At 41.7% G+C, this 22,284-nt stretch overlaps 1 long non-coding RNA gene across 4 annotated transcripts in view; it reads left to right on the forward strand.

The window, feature by feature from the left end:
• The window catches only part of LOC134983737 (uncharacterized), a 1,747,570-nt gene that overhangs the window by 667,741 nt on the left and 1,057,545 nt on the right, over positions 1-22,284 (forward strand). For all 4 annotated transcript variants that reach the window (XR_010191680.1, XR_010191685.1, XR_010191689.1 and 1 more), the window contains exon 6: positions 12,193-12,237. This is a non-coding gene — a long non-coding RNA (uncharacterized LOC134983737). The remainder of the gene's footprint in view (positions 1-12,192; positions 12,238-22,284) is intronic.

Consider the following 22,284-nt stretch of genomic DNA (forward strand, 5'->3'; position numbering starts at 1 on the left):
GCTTTGCTGACAGGTAAATCGGATAAACACGTGGCTAAAACATTTCATGACTAATGGACACACAATCTCGAGCTTGAAGTGTATGCTAATCGATCATGTCCCAAAGTTACTATGAGGAGGCGATCCAGAGAAGCTGTTACGACAGTGTGAGGTCAAATGGATACATACCCTGGACACTTTGGTCCCTCGCGGTTTGAATGAAGTTTATCCGTTTATTTTTTTTTTAGATAATTTCAATAATTATAAGTTTTGGGCTGATGTATGTGCACCTCTTTTAAATTTCATTCAAGTATTCAGTGTAAGGTTGTTGCTAGGTGTTTTAAATAAAATGTGTTTTTTCTTTTTTCATTATTTTTTTTCTGACATGTTGTTTCATGTTATTGTTAAGTGGTATTTGTTGTATTTGTGGTATGTTGATCAGCCTTACACACCTTATGTATGGACACATATGCCCACTGATATCCTACATAAACTATGCCATTTGTGTGGGGCTTAGCACACACTGATTGGGTGCACCCTAATGTCAATATTGGTGAGGTGAATGCATATGATGCGCCCTTGTGTCCCACATTGCTGGGTCCGGGTAATGGAATCTCTACTTCCGCATAGTGTTGTGACGAGCGGTGGAACACACATGTAATGTGTTTTGTGCATTCCACAAGGTTCTGCCTTGGTAGCGTCATTTCCGTTTCCGCCCGTGGTATGCGTTCCACTGAAGGTGGAACGCAAGCCGCAATTGTGACTAACAGTGACCACGTGAAGAGGCAGTTTTACACTATCTGGTAAGCTGTTATTGGCACTGGTTGATTGTAGCATAATATAAGTATTGATACCTTTGTTAGGTGTATAATTATTGATAAATGTGCTGGAGTATAAGACATAAGTTATTAGAACCAACATGTGTCTCACTTCCTGATAGCTAATTTGATGGGCAGGTCAGTGTGGCTTGTGTCTGCTACGTGTATATAAGGTGGTATTGGCTCATTAGGCATTTGAACTGCTGGGTGACCTGATGCTTTGAGATTGCTGGTCTTGACAAAGGTCCATGAAGGACCGAAACGTTGACACGCTGATGTGATGCTGCTATTGACTGCCATTGTTTGTCACATGTGAGGTAAAATAAACATATGCTGCAACTAATTGGTGAGTACCTATATCTTTGGATTTATATTACGGACTGTATTGGCCCTTTATGGAGCACCGCCTTGTGGATAAATTGAAGCAGTGAGTGTGGATATACTACACATATATATATATATATATATATATAAAAGGATGTTAAAATAAGGAGAGCGTACCAATGAATAATAATAAAAGACACTCTTTACTCATGTAAATATCCACGTACATGTAAGTTTAAAATATTGCACTTAGCCGCTTTCTCCGATAACTGCCACTTCAGTATGTTTCCTTCAGACAGCAGGGTCTTTTCCACGGAGACGCCGTTTGCTCTGTGTTCAATGGTTGACAAACTTTTGTCCACAAATGTACACCACGCCCAATTCGTTTTGTCACTGGAGGACGTCGTCAGGAGCTGTGCTGTCCTGCGATGCTGCTCACGACCAGCCGTTGCCCCTGTGTTGAAGATGCCAAAACTGAACGTCAGCAGTCGGCGCCCAGATCAGGTGGGCCAATCAGGAGATGCAACAACAGTTGCTAGGAAACGCTCCCAAATTACCCTCTCTAGGAGGGATAGAATGGATTTATATTACGGACTGTATTGGCCCTTTATGGAGCACCACCTTGTGGATAAATTGAAGCAGTGAGTGTGGATATACTACATATATATATATATATATATATATATATATGTATATGATAGATTCCCCCTTGATCACTATGAATCAGGCATTTTAGAAGACTATTCTATATATATATATATATATATATATATATACACACATACATTTTGTATTATAAAAGCAAAATATTTTTAAATTTATGAGGCTAGCCTGTGAATATATATTGCACCAGCTTGGGTTTTCAGCTCTTTTGGCGATATTGTGATATCAGCCTATAATGATTGGGCTGACAAAAATGACTAGCCTGGAATGTAATTTAAAGTGAAGGGTTCATACTTTTTCCTGAGGCATCTTGTAGCATGCAATAGAATCCATCCTGGCTTGGACTCTTTCCTAAAAGTGAAGTGAAAATAGTTCTTACTTGAAATCCTCCTAGGAAGACAACAGGTCCAGAATATATTTTTCCTTGCAAATATTTTAGAGGAATCAAGTACTTCATGGTTGATGTTTGATTACAGTTAGGTTCTTTTGTGGATACATTGGTAGCTAAGAAGTATATTTTAGAGTAACATGCATAGAAAACATCTGCATTTTTTTTGTTTAGATACATTCAAACTTTATTGCTTTTGACAGAGTGAATAAAACTACAAAAAAATCTCTATGCTCAGATAGCTTTTACTAGCAGTTTTTCTTGCTTGAAGCCACATAACTCTGTTAGGAGCATATAAATAAGCAATGCTGAACATTTAGATAAAAATCTTACTCTTAACCAACAGACCTCTGCCATATCCTAGAGGAAGAACTAAAACATCTGACATTAGAATATGTAAAGAAATTAAATTATCAACTGAAGAGTTTCTCAAACAATCATACAAAAAGGAAATTGAATAAAGGTCCCTTGCATGATACCAAAAAATTTTATTTGTAGTTTTAATGTTTCACTCACATTTCATAGAGCTAAAACAGTATATGCTTTATGAAATGTCGGCATGATTATATGGAAAACTCTCCTTTTGAAATAAGAGATAGAAGATAAAAAGATTATTTTGTGATATACTAAGAAAGTAACCAAATTATCCACATGATCTCTCCTCTTTGGAAGGTTGCATTGGGAAGTTGTAGTGGAAATTCCATTTATGGTGAAAATGTACACCATTTTCATGTGAGCATAATTTACCAGGTATGTCTATCTGGTTTTGTCTACTCTTATCTACACCGACAAAAGATCCATGTGTTCCCTTAGAGTGTAAAATTCAAGTCCATTATCATATAAAGAAGAATCATTAATTTTTCAAGATTTAAGCATAACTGGAAGATATTCCAAAAATCCTCACTAATTAAGACATTTTTCCTCCTATGTGTTCAGCATGAAAACTTAATAGATGGCCCAGCAGTGTTGGTGGGTAGTGGGACAGTTGTTTTTCTGATTAGCTTTCCCACTACCTGAGTAATACTAAATTCTAGCAATACTAAATTACTTTGGTATCCATCATCGCAACTCTCAATGAGATGGTTGCTTAATTATCAGGAGCCAATAGGACTCTAATAGTACAAAGGACGCAAAGACAGTGAAACATTTTTATTGCAATTACTGTTCTAATAAATAAAGTTTAGGCTTTTTTTATAATTGCCGTGATTTTTCTTTAAATATGCATTTTTAATATAAGAAGGGAAATTTGTCATCATGTTACACAGCTGTTTTATATGAGAAAACTCTATGACAGGATGTTTCCATGTAGGTGTAGCGGGGGCAGGTACAGTGGTGGTCATTTGTCTTCACAAGTTTAATGCCTAGCTTAAGTAGATTTGATGAAGGAATAAACAGAAAAACAGTAGGCAATGTAACTGCTCATTGTATAAGTTAATGTGTATCATAACTCCATGTATGATTGCCACTCTCTGTAATTGATGTGATATTCCCTAACATGGTCACCACAATGGAGTGTATTATATTAAAATATTATATTATTATATACTATATAATACTATAGCCAGTGAAGCCAGAGGTTGACAAGATATTTTCGATATATAGATATATATATATATATATATATATATATATATATATATATATATTTATTCCTTATATATATATATATATATATATATATATATATATATTGTACATCTCCTAGAGGTGGCAATAGAGCTAAACTACTCATACTGTACAGTGTGAGGCACGCTGGATTTTTCTTCTTGATACGGTATCCCCTAAGGGATTAAATGACAGCTTAGGTTTACACTGTTTTCTTTGATTATATCTGTACTGTATTTCCTTGATATAATTCCTCTGTGTACCTTTATGTATGTTATCTTATGTTTGTAATTGATTTGTTATGTGTATAATTGGCTGCTATATTTGTGCATGTCACGTTAAACAGCTTATATATTTTTTTTATATATGGGCTAACACCTTAATCAGAAACAGTCTTGATTACAAGATTTGGATATCTTATTCAGGCAGTTTGCCAAAAACATTGTTATATGACTGCCAGTATTCCTAAGGGGAACTTCAACCAAGAGCTCCTATAAGGGGCCTCATAAAGGAGTATTTATAACTATCCTTAAGGTAGCCTGTAGAAACATTAATCTAGGATTGCCACCATTTCTTAAGAGGAACCATCAATAAAGCTCCCATCAGGAGCCATATAAGAGATTTAATTATTCTTATATCTAAGGTTGTGATCCTCCACATATAAATCTACAAATGGCAAATAAGCCTTTTTTTATATTTGTTACCCCTGATGATGTCGATAAGACAAAACACATTGGGTTTGTCAGTCAGAAGTCTCCAACCTAGTCTGTGAAGATACTCCCTCTAGAGCTCGCACCTTGTAAAAGGTGAGGGAGTATCTAGAGTTAAGATCATACAAAAAACGTACTGGTTGTATCTTACTGACACTATTTTTAAACACTTTTTTTGAACATTACATGATGAACATGATGAGCTTTGTGTAAAAATTCCATTTGTTCAAATGTATGCTATTAATTTTTTTTTTACTAATTGGCCTCTTGTTTGGGTGACTATCTAGTGAGGGGTGTCTGTTACAGGTCCCCCAGATACAAACTTTCTCCAGTAAACAATTCATACCTACGGAAATAACACTGGAATATGTTTTTACTTTAGCGCACTTGGGACATTGTTTTTTATATATATATATATATATATATATATATATAGTTTTTTTTCTTTTCTTAAACTAGCTATAAACCTGCAAGATCTAGGCAATATATTCCCGTGAATGAGAAAAGATTTACTGTTTAGTTTTTTCAGTTTTCCCAAGACGAACCATGATTTTCAATGCTGTAGGTTTTAGACTATTGATTTGTTTAGTTTTTCTTAAAAGCGGTCTTAATGGGGACTGATTCTTTTCATTACTATTACAGTAAGTGAGAAGAATGTTTTTTTATTGAACAGCTAGTCCAGTTAAATCTGTTGCTGCTCTTATAATTGATTACGTTCACTCAACAAATTAAATTATCAAACAGCAGCTACATGTAGACATTTAAGAAAGTGTATGTTCCAGTGTAAGTATGCAGTAAATTAGAAATGGAAAGAAAGTAGTCAACATTAATATTTACATGGTCGCGTTATATTATTATGACTAAGTGCTAACTTTGACGTCAGCAGTGCAAAGCACATGAAGTATGTCACGTCTCATGCACTGGCTTTGTGGGTATATAAGGTGTGCAATAGGCCATCTGCATACACATATTACTCGCTGTCATGGGTTAAAGAGGTGATTTTTCTGGGTTGCAAAAAGGGATGATTATCGCCTTTCAGTCCAAGGGTTGCAGTATTTCTGAAACTGCACAGTTTGTAAATTGTCCATGTGCTGCTGTGGTGAAGGTGTATCGTGACTAGACAAACGGCTCCGTTGTGAATAACTGACATAGAAACTGCGGAGGTGAATGTCGGCTACAAAGGGACAAGAGGGCTGACTGACATGCTACAGTGAAGCAGACCAATGTCAAAATGAACCTGTGGGCTACCAGACCTGTGTATAAAATTACAGTTCTGCTCATCTAGCTGCTGTCTGTGATGCACATAGCGGTTACTCTGCTTATTAGCTGTTGATCATAATAATTGGACTCAACTGCTTATAAGAGAATAATGGGCACATCACCATAAAACTTCAGTCACATCAATAATTTTAAATTGATGAGTATTTTTGAAAGAAAAGCACACAACGAATAAAGTATACATAAACAACTTAAAATTATGTACTGTATGTCTGTATGTATGTGGATCATATCAGGAGAAGGAGATACAAAAGCAAATAGTTGGGATTCATTGTGTCCTGGGGTTTTGGGAGATCTTTATAGAAGCCAGGAGACGCTTCCAATTTTAGTACAGTCTATGCTATGGGGTTTGATGATGAGATTCAATGTGAATTATGTCATCAATTCCCAGGTCCACCCACTTCACTTGGTATGTGGACAGGAGACTGGCCTACGCTCTCTGGAATCCAAAGTTTGCTCCATAAAATTTGGTAATCTACTGAACATTCCTGGGAGAGTTGTGAAGTATGCAGGAAGAGGAGGTGGTTTAGGAAGGGGATCCATTGAGTGAAATTTGTGTGGGAGGTTAAGGTCAGTTTGTTTAGGCTGAGGAGGGAGGTGGGAGCATAAGCTTAGTTGTATGAGAAAGCAGAGGAAAGGTAGGGTATTGTAAACCTGTTGGAAAAAGATGCGTGTAATTAGGAAGATGGTGGATTAACGCGTGCAAACAGAGGTTGTGAGAAGGAGTAAGATACAGTATGTGGAATGAGATGTACAAGAGCAAAGAATCTAGACAAGGGTGGCTGAGTCCAACAGAACACATAGAGCAGTAATTCAGAGTTGAATGCAGCAGCAAATTTGTTAGCAGTTGGGCAAAACCATGGTGGTCATTCCGAGTTGTTCGCTCGCTAGCTGCTTCTACAGGGCCGGTGCAAGGTTTCTAGGCACCCTAGGCAAAGCTACACAATACTGCCCCTGTATCCCCCGATACCACCCCCCCCCCCCCGCGCTGCTCACACACAGATGTAGCCATGCTCATCTATGCTGCGATGCGTATGCATGCATCGTGGCATAATGCGAACACACCACACTTGTGACTGCGCCACACTGATGTGGCCAGTCGCAGTGTAGCACATTCGCATTATGCCCTAATACCTGTGCACATGCATCGCGACATAGATGGGCATGGCTACATATAATATATATATATATATATAAAGCTTTCCAAAGACGGCGGCACTCTCTGGACTATATAAATGACCGTCAAAGACACTAAGGTCTGTTCACCGTTTCGGTCCGCTGGACCTTTATCTAGAACCCGGTTTCTTGATAAAGGTCCAGCGAACCGAAATGTTGAACAGGCCTTAGTGTCTTTGACGTTCATTTATATAGTCCCGAGAGTGCCGCCATTTTTTAAAAGCTTATATGTGGTGTGAAAATACCCTGGAAGGCACCAGGGCAGTAAAATAGTATAGTATCAGGAGAGTGTCGTATTTATGAATTGCTATATTGGCAATCAATTTAGAAACAGTTACATGCATCAAAAGAATATGCTGAAAGCAAATTGTGGATTAGAATAATAATGTATCAGTCTAATGGCACTCGAGTTATAACAAAGTAACAAACCTTTAATTGATTTTAACCACACAGTACTGGCAGCATGCTAGCAACATTGGAATGATACATTATTATCCTAATCCACAAGCTGCTTGACATACTAGCAGAGTGTTCAACCTGCAAAGAAGTCTGTGACCGCAATGGAAGCGCAGGCAGACAAATCTTAGTACATACCGGCGATAAGGAAGTCGGTGAGTTAGAACATTGCAGCATTAATAATGTGCAAATATCGCAAGCAGCATGTGGAAATTAGTACACTCCACCTTCTGAGTGAAAGGGGAAGAGCATTGCATCTTGCTTAGTGTATAGTAGGAATAGCATAGCCTCTCCAGGTACCACTCACAGTATCTGCTTGCACTTGTGGCGCTAGTGCCAATGGCTGCCTATGTCTGTACTATAAGATGGGTGATGCTACAAAATAGACCTATTTTTGTGCTTAAAAGCTTCACCTAAAAGAGGAGAGCGGATTGTCACTGAATATTGCACAGAATATGAGTAATAAAGATGAAATTCTATTGATAGTCAGTTCTAGCATACTATTGTCATATGCAAATCACACAAAACATGCTTAATATTAGGGTTTAAACAAACAACACACTTAATTTTACAAAAGAAGTCTGATTACCTGTTTTGCTTTAAAGTCACATTCACAGCTAGTAATTAAACAGTGACCTTGGGGTTAGGCTGCGGGAGAGGGAGGGTAAGGTTTAGGCTGTGGGGAGGGGGTGCTAGGGTTAGGCACCACCTGGTAGGGTTAGGGTTAGACTTCGGGGAGGGAGGGTTAGGCTTAGGCACCACTGGGGAGGGTTAGGGCTAGGCTGCAGGAGAGGGAATGTTAGGTATTAGCTGTGCGGAGGGGGGTTAGGCAGCACCCGGGAGGGTTAGGGTTAGACTTTGTGGAGCGAGGGTTAGGCTTAGGCACCACTGGGGAGGGTTAGGGTTAGACTTCGGGGAGGGAGGGTTAGGCACCACTGGGGAGGGTTAGGCTGCAGGAGAGGGAATGTTAGGTATTAGCTGTGCGGAGGGGGGTTAGGCAGCACCCGGGAGGGTTAGGGTTAGACTTTGTGGAGCGAGGGTTAGGCACCACTGGGGAGGGTTAGGGTTAGACTTCGGGGAGGGAGGGTTAGGCACCACTGGGGAGGGTTAGGGTTAGACTTCGGGGAGGGAGGGTTAGGCACCACTGGGGAGGGTTAGGGAGTGGGGGATAGACGGTTAGGGCTAGGTTGTGGGGAAGGTGGGTTAGGCACCTCTGGAGAGGGTAAGGCTGTGGGTAAGGAGGGTTAGGGAGGTAAGGAATTAAGGGTAACATACTTATCCAGCAAGTGTAAGGGATTCTGACATTGGGATGCCACTGTCGGTATTCTGACTGCCGGCATCCCAAGTGCTGGGGTCCCGATACCATCCCCCCAGGCACAAAGGCAGTCTACAATGAAGCTGTTAGGAGTATAGAATGTTTTAGTATGTATTGAATGTAACATGGGGGGGGGGGGAGCAGGGCCTGGGACTGACAAAATAGGCAGGGCCCCCCTCTCCCTAAAAAATATTTTAGTCAGTGCTGCAGTGGTGCACATAGAGGCCCCCCTGTGTGCTGTGTCCTCCTCCAGTTCTATAATATTATTGATGACATCCAGCCCCGGGCCCCCTTCTGCCTCTCTCACAACAATTACAAAAATACATACTTACCCCTTGCTGCGAAAATCCAACGTCCTCTCTCCCATTCCGTCTGATCCTGAGCTCTTCAGTCCGGCACAGCGGCTCCTCTTCTCTTCACTGGAGCGTCATGATATCACGCCACATCCTACAATAACTTTATTGAACAGCAAGTTGGCAGGGATCTTACCTGCAGCTTGCTTGGAAGGACCTGCGGCGGGGCGCAACCTGCGGCCCGGCGATGACAGGAGTAGGGAAGTGGCGCAGGGTATTTGAGAATACCGGCATTGGCGGCCTGTGGCAATACTGCCAATGCAAAGAGTAATATTAACAGTGGCGGCCGCAGACACTCCCACCGGCGGTGGCGGGCAGTATGAGCAGCCCGGGCCCTCCACTCTCTGTCAGAGTGACTGGGCCCGGGACAAGTGTACCCAAAGCACCCCCTTGATGGCGGCCCTGGGGGGGGGGGGGGGGGGGGGAGAGAATATATGTGGGGTATGTGATCGCACTGTGGGGGTGTAATTGCGAGGGGGGATCTAATATGCAGGACAATATGGCAATCGTAGGGGATTTTATATATTCGGGATGCATTCGCAGTGGTGTGTGTAATATGCTGGAGGCAATCCTGGAAGGCAATCGTGGGAGGGGGAGGTTAATATGCGGTAGGGAACTGCGGGAGGTAACATGCGGGACTCAGGAGGGTATCGTGAGGGGTGTAATATGCTGGAGGGAATCGCAGGGGGGTGGGAAACATGCAGGAGACAATCGGGACACGGGGGGATGCAGTCACGGGAGGGAGGCCGGGTAACACGTGGGCGGCAATCGAGGAGGGATTGTGCGTGTTTAATATGCGGGAGGCGCTCATGGGAAGGGGCCCTGTTAATATGCAGGATGCAATCGCGGGAGGCAGCAGAGGGCGGGTAAAAGTGTGATGCAACTGCGGGAGGGGGCAGGTAACATGAAGACAATTGCGAGAGAAGGGGGCGCTGGTAATATTCAGCAGGCAATCACGGGAGGCAGGGGTGGATAAAATGATGGATGTAATCGCAGGAGGAGTGGCGCTGGGTAACATGAGGGTTTCGGCTGGTGTGGTGCAGGGCGGGAATATGCTGGGTTCTATCGCGGAGACAGAAGGGGATTGCAGACAGGAGCAGTCAGCACACAGTGCTTCGCATGTTACACTGACTTACATCAGTGCCGTGGCGGCTGATAACAGCTGGTCAGCCACAGCATCCCTGCTCCTCAGTCTCTCTCTAAACGGAGAGCTCAGCTGAGCTAAGGAAATGAAGGACGCAATCTTTCATCGGCAGTGTGCGACGCCGCCCCCCAGTGGCCGGCGCCCATAGGCAGCTGCCTAAAGCTGCCTAATGGTGGCGCCGGCCCTGTGCTTTTAGCAGCATTGCAGATGCTAGGCCGCCACCCTCTGGGAGTGTATCTTAGCTTAGCAGAATAGTGAACGAAAGGTTAGCAGAACTGCTAATAAATAATTCCCTGCAGTTTCTGAGTAGCTCCAGACCTGCTCCTAGATTGCGTTCACCTCAGTCCGTTTAGTTCCTGGTTTGACATCACAAACACGCCCATCGTTCAGCCAGCCACTCCCCCGTTTCTCCAGCCACTCCTGCATTTTTACCTGGAACGCCTGCGTTTTTTAGAACACTCCCTGAAAGCGGCCAGTTTCCGCCCAGAAACACCTACTTCCTGTCAATCACACTACGATCACCCGAGCGAGGAAAAAACGTCGCTCGAGCTTGTGCAAATCTCCAAAGTTTTGTGTTAAATTAATGAACGCATGTGTGCTGCGTACCGCGCGCATGCGCATTTTCCACCTAATTGCTCCATTGCGAAAAATGTCAACGAGCGAACAACTCGGAATGACCACCTCTGTGCACTACAGGTGTGGCAGATATAACGTGCAGAGAGAGTTAGATTTGGGTGGGTGATATTGTTTCTGTGCAGGGTAAATACTAGCTGCCTTATTTTTACACTGCAATTTAGATTTCAGTGTGAACACACCCCACCCAAATCTAACTTTCTCTGCACATGTTATTTCTGTCCCCCCCTCCAGTGCACATGGTCTTTGCTGAACTGCTAACAAATTTGCTGCTGCAATTAACTCTGAATTAGGCCCATAGTTTGACTCTTCCCTCCAACTACCTTTTCGGGAAGTGGAAAATAATTTTGAATGAAAACGTATTACACACTCACCAGTTCAACAAACACCTACACTGTACACCTATACTGTACTGTACATATCTAATAATCGGTGTACTAAAACATACCTATCAATAAGTGGTTATAATATTTCCTTTAAAACATTACTTAAGTAAAATGCTTCATTATTGCCAGTGTTGTCCCCGTATATAAGGAGTTTTTTTTTATATTTTTGGTTTGATGTATATAGTGTTGGGACAAGTTAGAAAATAAAATTATAACAATTGGCATAAAATAAAGGAGCAGGCTGCATACATTTTGCCTATCTTGCTTATTTTATACTAGGGAGCAGAAGCAAAGAATACAGTTGTGCAGATGTAACCGGCTATATTTATATTAAACACAATACATGGCTTATTAGATGCTTTCTTGAAAGCAGCTGTGTCTTTTTGAAGCTAACTACAATGTCTATGAATCATCTACATAGTGGTTATGTTTGTGACGAAGCCTCCAAATGACTTCTTAAACATCTTCTGCCCTTATGTGACGCAGTGTACTGATTCTCGGTCTGGGTAACATGAATAGAAAATTAAAGCTATTAATCTAAATATTAAAATAAATACAATATGTTTCATAATCGCTAGTTGTGTTCTTTGTTTGTTTTCTGTCGCCATTTGCAAGGGGGAAGTTTTAATTCTGTCATTTATGCAGAAGCTTATGAATCCACTGTACAGTATGATTTCAAACTGAACAGCTGCTCGGCACATCAGTACAATGGAAGTAGTCTTTCTTTATGTTTTGTTAGTCATCCAGAACTAAACAGTTATTCATCTGGAAATAATAAAAATTAAAAACTTGTTTTTGGTATATTGTAATAAAAATTATAACAAAAAGATTTAAACACTTAAATATAAATATGTTTATTATCCTTTTCTTCTGTAATAAAGTGAAGGCTATTTTTTTATTACATCTATAGCAGAGCTTAAAAATTATCTTTAAAAATAAAATGTGTATCCCTTGTACTTTTCAGGAACATTTACAAGCAATTAATGGACATAAATGTAACATTTTAAAGGTGAGATCTCCCTATTAACTTGAAAGGATATAATCAAAACATTGACAATGACAATGTTGATGTGCTATTTCTGATTTGTCTTTCTGTATCTCTTTTATTATATATTTATCTAATTTTTTTGTCTGAAAGTCTGTTCTGTCTTATTTGTATGTGAGGTGTGTGTGTGTGTGTGTGTGTGTGTGTGTGTGTGTGTGTGTGTGTGTGTGTGTGTGTGTGTGTGTGTGTGATATTGGGGGTAATTCCAAGTTGATCGCAGCACACAATTTTATAGCAATTGGGCAAAACCATGTGCACTGCAGGAGAGGCAGATATAACATGTGCAGAAAGAGTTAGATTTGGGTGGGTAATTTTGTTTCTGTGCAGGGTAAATACTGGCTGCTTTATTTTTACACTGCAATTTAGATTGCAGATTGAACACACCACACCCAAATCTAACTCTCTCTGCACATGTTAAATCTGCCTCCCCTGCAGTGCACATGGTTTTGCCCAACTGCTAACAAAAATCCTGCTGCGATCAATTTGGAATTACCCCCATTGTTCTGTCTTTGACTTTTTAAAGACAGAACAAATTGATGCTCTCAGCCAATCAGCATTACCCCTCTTTCATTCCTATGACAGTGTCCTTGAATAACCTGTCATTACATGCTATCACTGTACACAGAGTACAGTGTTATGTGAGATTTTGGATTTTATTTTATTTATTTTATGAAAATGTGGAAAAATAAAGGGAAAAAGAGGACTTCTAATAGACGGAAGAGGATCCCATCCAGTGGGTTTGGTGAGTATGATTTTTTTTAACATTTTATATTTGACAAAGGACTTCACCTTTTGGTGTGTACTGTTGTTATTTTAATGTTGTTTTTTTTACAGGTGGACTACAGGTGCCAGCTTACTATTAATGTCTGTACATGCTGACACTTTTGTTCCATAAGTGTAGGCATGCCACGACAGGTTTGCTGGGACCTATAATCTGACTGTAAAAACAATATTACGATCTATTTTTTATACCATTAACCTCACGCCCACCATCGCCAACGGGTATGATTAATAGCTCCAGTCTTCCAATCTAGTTCTGAGGATTTCCACAGGGGGTCACCATTTTTGGGGGGTTCCCACTTTCCAAAGAAATTCCAGGCATGGGCTTACCAGTTTTAGCTCTGTTCTAGGTTATGTCAGGGACCCCATGCTGTGTGTCTCCATGCTATAATGTAAACCCCCAAGTTGTTTTTTTCCAGTGCTGGTAAATGGGAAATCAGGGAACCCCAACACCATTTTTTCCCCTCAATTTTCAAGTTCCAGACCTGTATGAAAGATCCGTTTTGGCATGCAGCTGTGGTTTCCTTTGCAGCACTGCAAGATCAGTGGCCGTATCTTATGAATATTTCAAGAGATACACTGCACCAGGAAAGGGCTGCACAAAGATTCAATATTGTGACTAATGGTGAATCAATGGTGGAGAAATCAGATCCACCAGCACCCTTGAGCATTGCTCAGATATGCAAAGTGGACTTTGCAAAGTCGCTAAGTCCATGGCATGGTAGTGCCCAAGGGGAATAACATATGCATTTGCATATGGTAGAAGACAAATGGTGTGTGTTACATGTTGCTTCCTTAGTTGGTGAGAGGCAAGGATATAATGTGGGATATACAAATACAACTGACATACTGATCTTTCCTTTGAATCTGTTTGATCATTGCATTTCCTTTAGTACAGAAGGTTATTTGTTCATTCACAAATTCTTCTTAAGAATGGTCAAATAAGTTGAGGCATGTAGGGACAAGATATAATGAAAACAATGTGTAGTATGTCAGATAAATAATTGCTGCTCTTAAAAATATTATGCAAGTATAGTTTGTTCCCCCTATAGCACTTATATATGTGGTGTGGTGTATATACCTCAACTCACAATGGCCCTCATTCCGAGTTGATAGCTCGCCAGCTACTTTTAGCAGCCATGCAAACGCATAGTCGCCGCCCACAGGGGAGTGTATTTTCACTTTGCAGGAGTGCGAACGCCTCTGCAGCCGAGTGGCAGCAAACACATTTTGGGGGTAATTCCAAGTTGATCGCAGCAGGAAATTTTTTAGCAATTGAGCAAAACCATGTGCACTGCAGGGGGGGCAGATATAACATTTGCAGAGAGAGTTAGATTTGGGTGGGTTATTTTGTTTCTGTGCAGGGTAAATACTGGCTGCTTTATTTTTATACTGCAATTTAGATTGCAGATTGAACTCACCACACCCAAATCTATCTCTCTCTGCACATGTTATATCTGCCCCCCCTGCAGTGCACATGGTTTTGCCCAACTGCTAAAACATTTCCTGCTGCGATCAACTTGGAATTACCCCCACTGTGCAGAACAAGACCAGTCCTGCAGTTACTTATTCTGTGCGATGATTGCTGCAACGAAGGTCCTGGTATTGACGTCAGATAACCGCCCAGCAAATGCCCGGCCACGCATTTGTAGTGAGCATTTGTAGCCTTGTAGTGAGACAATTTGCACATGGAAAATCAGATGCTCAGGTTCAGAGACATATCACTTAGTAGGCGAACCCTCATAGATCTGCAAAGGTGGATTACACAGATGCTGAGCCACCTTTGCAGATCTATAAGGTTCGCCTACTAAGTGATTTGTCTCTGAACCTGAGCATCTGATTTTCCATGTGCAAATTGTCTCACTACAAGGCTTGACTGAGTGGCCAATTTGAAGTCCTAGGGACCTATAGGGTCTTGTCATAAAGCATTCACGAATGAGCCGTTGAGATTGTGGTTCTATATAGTATTCATACTTACCATTTAGTTGAGATCCACCCCTGATGAAATCTTGGAGAAAAGACGAAATGTGTTGGGTTGTCTTCTTATGAAGCTCATGTTAAAGAAAAAGTGGATATTACAGAATATCACCTGTAAATTGCTACTGTGGTCATTGATCTGTAAAAAGGGTGAAGCGAGTTACCACTTTTTCTATGTACAAATATTAATTGTATGTTTTTTACAATAATAAAAGTTTTTAGATGGAACATGTCACCATTATGTTTTAGGAGTAAAGTTTTTTAAAAGGGTTTGTTTACATTATTAAGTATTGATACATATTGTGGGCACCAATTCTTCTATTGTGTTTTATATATACAGTTGTGCTCATAAGTTTACATACCCTAGCAGAATTTGTGATTTTCTGAACGTTTGTCAGAGAATATGAATGATAACTCACAAACTTTTCTTTCACTCATGGTTAGTGGTTGGATGAAGCCATTTATTGTCAAACAACTGTGTTTACTCTTTTTAAATCATATTGACAACAGAAACTACCCAAATGACCCTGATCAAAAGTTAACATACCCCAGTTCTTAAAACAGTGTATTGCTTCTTTTAACATCAATGACAGCTTGAAGTCTTTTGTGGTAGTTGTGGATGAGGCTCTTTATTTTCTCAGATGGTAAAGCTGCCCATTCTTCTTGGCAAAAGCCTCCAGTTCCTGTAAATTCTTGGGCTGTCTTGCATGAATTGCACGTTTGAGATCTCCCCAGAGTGGCTCAATGATATTGAGGTCAGGAGACTGAGATGGCCACTCCAGAACCTTAACTTTATTCTGCTGTAGCCAATGACAGGTCGACTTGGCCTTGTGTTTTGGATCATTGTCATGTTGGAACGTCCAAGTACGTCCCATGCGCAGCTTCCGGGCTGATGAGTGCAAATTTTCCTCCAGTTTTTTCTGATAACATGCTGCATTCATCTTGCCATCAATTTTTACCAAGTTTCCAGTGCCTTTGTAGCTCACACATCCCCAAAACATCAGCGATCCACCTCCGTGTTTCACAGTAGGAATGGTGTACCTTTCATCATAGGCCTTGTTGATTCCTCTCCAAATGTAATGTTTATGGTTGTGGCCAAAAAGTTCAATTTTGGTCTCATCACTCCAAATGACTTTGTTCCAGAAGTTTTGAGGCTTGTTTCTGTGCTGCTTGGAGTATTGTAAGCAGGATGCTTACGCTCTTTAAAAGTTAAATTACAATTAATTCCTGAGGGCTTGATGTCAAAGAGCGAGTAGCTCTGAAGGATTTGAAAAATAACTCAGAACTTGTCATCAAACCTGCCGATAAGGGCGGTGGGGTTGTAGTGATGGATAAGGGTTGGTATATTAAAGAGATAGAGGAACATGTGAACGATAAAGATACCTACCTCAGACTTAAATCAGATCCAACTGATAAAGTAATTACAGAATTACAGTCACTAATTAAAAGATACCAGGATTTAGGAGTTTTAGAAGAAAGGGAAGCTAATTTTTTGTTCACTGCCAAACCTGTTACTCCAGCACTTTATTGTTAGGTGCCGCGGTCCGTGGCGCCACTCGGTCTGTTTCCGAGCGACGGCCGCTGCACCTTCCTCCCTGCCCGCCCGGCGCCTAGCAACTGGGGACGCCATGCGCGCTGAGCCGCCGGGTCCCTAGCAACGCTAGGACGCCGTGCGCGCTGAGCCGCCGGGTCCCTAGCAACGCTAGGACACCGTGTGCGCCGAGCCGCCGGGTCCATAGCAACGGGGATGCCACAGGCGGATCGCGTTCCCCGTTGCAGTAGTTAATTATTCACACATGTTTTCTCTGATCGTGCAGCAAAGCAGCTGCACGACATTTTGTGTAATTAGGCTCTGTATTCTTATTGGAGGGTTCCCTGTTATATGCCTCCTCAGTGCCTCACACAAACGCTGGTGATAGCTCCCTGTTTGCTGTTCCTGCCTTGCAGAACTCTGTTCCTGTCAGCTATATTTGGTGGATCTTGCTCCCTGCCCTCTTGTATCTTGGAGATCCGAAGCCGGTGCTGGGAATCCTTCTAGTCCTTGTGAACCTGTTGCTGTCATCTGGGGTTCTCGCCCGGTTTCGTGAGTAGCGGCATCTGCCGCGTGTTGCGGCCTATGCCGCTTAGTATTTACTTCTTTGAGTTGGTGCATTTGCAGAGGTTTCCGCTTTAACTGTCCTCCCCGGAACTCGGCGGTGCCGTGTGGGGGAGTGGACAGTGGTTTTCTTTGTAGTTCTTTACTTTTGGCGGCGTGCCGCGCATACTTTTAGTTTTCGGTTAGCCAGTAGCCCCTGGCCTTGTTGTTTCAGTTAGAGGGCCCCTTGTTATTACCCTGTCTCAGTTCACTCTTTGTCTCTCCTTAAGACCTGAGGTGGCATCGGAGTTGGGCAGACTTAATCCGCCCTTCAAATGCGGCTGCCATGGGCCCAAGAAACCACTGTCTCGCAAGAGTGAATTGACAGCACGGGTAAAACAACGGAGGTAGGGTGCCAGGGGCTATTCCCATTCCGTTTCCCTTTTCCCAGCATTACGTCCTGCTGCTCAGGTCTCACCGTATAAGACCTCCCCTGTCCTGAGCATCAGGATCATAACATTTATCTTCTCCCGAAGATTCATAAAAATGCTGCACATCCCCCAGGGCGACCAATTGTGTCTGGAGTAGATTCTGCCACTGCCAATCTGTCAGAATATATCGATTTCTTCCTGCAACCATTAGTGTTACAAAATTCTTCACATCTAAAGGACACTAAAGATTTTTTTCATTTTCTCTCCACAGTACAATGGGAGGAGAATATGTTTTTAGTTACAGCAGATGTTAAATCTTTGTATTCTATTATTCAGCACGAGGCAGGTTTACAGGCGGTCACAACGCACTTAAGTAAAAGCACCTTGGAGGAACAGGTTCAGGATTTTATCAGAGAAGGCATTTTATTTATCTTATCCAATAATTATTTTATCTGTAATGGAAGTTATTATTTGCAAAAGGTCAGTATGGCAATGGGCACCAGGTTCGCTCCGAGCTATGCCAATATTTTCATGGGTCAATGGGAGGAGTCGGTTGTTTGGCATAACAATCCGTTTGGAGCGAGCCTGGTGTCCTGGAAACGCTATATCGACGACGTGTTTTTTATATGGAAGGGAAGTCGTGAAGCTCTTGATCAATTCTGTTTGTATCTTAATGATAATGTTTTAAATATCGAATTTACATTTAATATTGACACACAGAAGATCGATTTTTTAGATATAACTATATTTGTGGATGATAACCAGAATCATACGAAAACATTCACCAAACAAACAGATTCTAGGTCTTATATTGAATATAGTAGCTGCCATCATGTAAATTGGCTTAACTCCATCCCCCTTGGTCAGTTCAAACACACTAAAAGGAACTGTACCAATGAGGATACCTACAAACAACAAGCGTGTGAACTTCAAAATAGATTTGAAAAATGTGGGTATAGGAAAGAGATTATAGATTCGGCAGTACGAAGAGCCAATGAAGTGAATAGGAATGATCTTTTAGCCAATAAACCTTTAGGACAAACTAAAAATGACAAGTTTGAGTGGGCCTTTATTACCAGTTATAGTTCTCAACACAAAATTTTGGAGAAATCAATCAGGAAAAACTGGAACACTTTAAAAAAAGATCCTGTATTGGGGGACAAGATTCCAGAACGCCCCACTTTTATTTATAAAAAAGCCCCAAACTTAAAAAATGCCCTAGTAAATAGCTACTTACCACCTATAAGACGGGAACCAAGGATCATTACAAAAGGATTCCATCGATGTGGTATGTGCATTGGTTGCCGGGAGATTAAAAGTGATGGCACCAAGAAATTGGAGAAAATCCAGATCAACGATAAAAATATCTTGATCAAGGATTTTATTACGTGTAATACAAGTAATATTGTTTACTGTATCAAATGCACATGCCACTTATTTTATATCGGCCGTACTTCACGAGCCCTTAAAGTGAGAATAGGGGAACACTGTTGCAATATAAAAAGGGGACTCGATACCCATGCCTTGTCGTCCCATTTTAAAAAATTCCACAACTGTTCCCCTCAGTATATAATTAGGTTTGCAGGAATCAAATTGTTAAAGTGTAATACCCGCCAGCGAGACATTGCCTCATGTCTGGCTAAGAGTGAGATGCAGCTAATATATGAATGTAACACCTTACAACCATATGGTTTGAACAGTGATTTCGAACTGAAATGGTTCCTTTAGTCATTTCTGTGAATTTTTATTTGTTATGCTGTGATTTTGTATTGTTGCACTTTTTGTTCATGTTGCTATTATATTGTTCTTAATCGTTATTTGTTTTTAACGTTTTTATCAGGTTTATATTAAAGGACTCAATGTGCCTATTTATAAATGCAAAATTTTTCCATTCACCACTTCCGCCCGGCGGTCTATCCCGTTGTGAGACGCACTTCCGCCAGGACATTCAGAGGGCGGAAGTACGTGACGGTGTGGAGTCCATACGTGACTTCCGGTTGAGATCAGCGGCCGTGTTAGATGATGAAGTTCCTGGAGGGGAATACAAAAAGTGATGAACCTCTTGGTGGAGCCAGTGTGGACAACTTAATATGATGCAAGCGGAGGCAAAAAGCAGGAAAGTGACGCGCAAAGCGGGGCTTGGTGATTGGCTAATGGAGACTTTAAAGGGATTCTGGGAGGATGTGCTAACACAATGCCTTGATAAAGACCCCATTAGAAGGGTTGAAACGCGTTGGTGTTTGTGTTAGCGGACCTGAATTCCCGTGGCTGTCCCAGAGGATTCTGAGCTAAAACCAGATTGATCCTTATCCTGAGTTTGCCTACCCGGGTGGTTTGCTCCTTTCGGATGAGTAATAAGAATGCATTTGAGAACTGCTTACCATCAGTTCTCCACCTGTTCTGGTAATTGTTCGGTCCCTCAGGGGCATTGCTGTGGGATATTCCACTGTTTTATGTCATTTCAGCTGTATTTACTGTAATAAATTTGTTGTACTACAGATGATATGATCTGTCTTTTCCTACATGTGGAGTGGACATTATACAGAATTGAATGTGGATTAGAAGACTTATGAAGTTGTTGTAAGGAACGTATATTTTATTTCCTATTCACTGTTGTGGTGTCAACACTTGATTCAGGTGGCGCCTATTTTAGTGGGATCATACCCTCACATTTTCCACCCAGGGATCTTGCTTGCTCCGGTGCCCTCCACAGAAGTCAAACTCCTCATATAAAGCACAAAAACGAGGCGGCACTCGGAGACAGTGTAAACAGGTAAAAAATGTATTCAGACTAGATGTCAACGTTTCGGGGACCAACTCCACGTCTTCAGGACAAAAGTGCAAGTGCCAAACATGAAATATATAAGGTAACTTACCCAAAAGGCTCCCCCCACCACAAACGCTGTCCGTGGCCATTCCGCCCATCTCTCCACCGACGCACTTCCGCCCTCAATCCAGGGAGCGGAAATAGCACAGTGAGACCCGGTAGCGTGGCCATGGCAATGCTATAAACAAAAGCATACAAAACATCAGAGACCGTGTAAAAGGCATTGTGTACAGCGCATAAGTGTAAAAACAATCTTAAGGCTGTATATACATTATACAGTTAATCCAGAAAGTATTCACAGTGCTTCACTTTTTCCATATTTTGTAATGTTAGAGCATTATTCCAAAATGGAATACATTAATTTTTTGCCTCAAAATTCTACACACAGAACCCCATAATGACAACGTGAAAAAAGTTTTTTTGAGATTTTTTACAAATTTAAAAAAAATTTGCCATGAAGCTCAAAATTGAGGTCAGGTGTATCCTGTTTCCACTGATCATCCTTGAGATGTTCCTATAGATTAATAGGAGTCCACCGGTGGTAAATTCAGTTGATTGGACATGATTTGGAAAGGCACACAACTGTCTATATAAGGTCCCACACTGGACAGTGCATGTCTGAGCACAAACCAAGCATGACATCAAAGGAATTGTCTGTAGACCTCCAATACAGGATTGTCTCGAGACACAAATCTGGGGAAGGGTACCGGAAAATATCTGCTGCTTTGAAGGTCCCAATGAGGACAGCGGCCTCCATCATCCATAAATGGAAGAAGTTGAGACCCACCAGGTCTCTTCTTAGAGCTGGCCAGCTGTCTAAACTGAGCGATCGAGGGAGAAGGGCCCTAGTCAGTCAGGTGACCAGGAACACAATGGTCACTCTTTTAGAGCTACAGCATTCCTCTGTGGAGAGAGGAGAACCTTCCAGAAGGACAACAATCTCTGCAGCAATCCACCAATCAGGCCTCTATGGTAAAGTGGCCAGACGGAAAACACTCCTTAGTAAAAAAGCACATGGCAGCTCACCTGGAGTTTGCCAAAATGCACCTGAAGGACTCTCAGATCATGAGAAATAAAATTCTCTAGTCTGATGAGACAAAGATTGAACTCTTTGGCATGAATGCCAGGCATCATGTTTGGAGGAAACTAGGCCCCGCTCATCACCAGGCCAATACCATCCCTACAGTAAAGCATGGTGGTGGCAGCATCATGCTGTGGGGATGTTTTTCAGTGGCAGGAATTGGGAGACTAGTCAGGATAGAGGGAAAGATTAATGCAGCAATGTACAGAGACATCCTGGATGAAAACCTGCTCCAGAGCATTCTTGACCTCAGACTGGTTCATCTTTCAGCAGGACAACAACCCTAAGCACACAGCAAAGATATCAAAGGACTGACTTCAGTATAACTCTGTGAATGTCATTGAGTGGCCCAGCCAGAGCCCAGACTTAAATCCGATTGAACATCTCTGGAGAGATTTGAAAATGGCTATGCACCAATACTTCCCATCCAACCTGATGGAGCTTGAGAGGTGCTGCAAAGAGGACTGGGCAAAACTGCCCAAAGATAGGTGTTCCAAAATCTCCCGAATCACAAAAAACAGCATTCCGTACCTGCGTAGTACTTTGCGGAATACTTTGGAACACAGTTAAATATTGACCAGGTTACAGTGCTGGTTGGATACAGTGTGGGTCAGACACAGTGCGGGTTACAGTGCAGTTTGTATACAAAGCATGTCGGATACAATGCAGGTTACACTGTGGGTCAGATACAGTGCCGGTGGATACAGGGCAGGTCGGATATAGTGTAGGTGGAATTCATTGCGGGTTGTATATAGTGCAGATCACAAACAGTGCGGGTTGGATACAGTTTGTGTTGGATACAGTGTAGGTCGGATACAATACAGGTTACAGTGCGAGTCAG

This window comes from Pseudophryne corroboree, chromosome 1 (genome assembly GCF_028390025.1).
Source record: "Pseudophryne corroboree isolate aPseCor3 chromosome 1, aPseCor3.hap2, whole genome shotgun sequence".
Taxonomy (NCBI): domain Eukaryota; kingdom Metazoa; phylum Chordata; class Amphibia; order Anura; family Myobatrachidae; genus Pseudophryne; species Pseudophryne corroboree.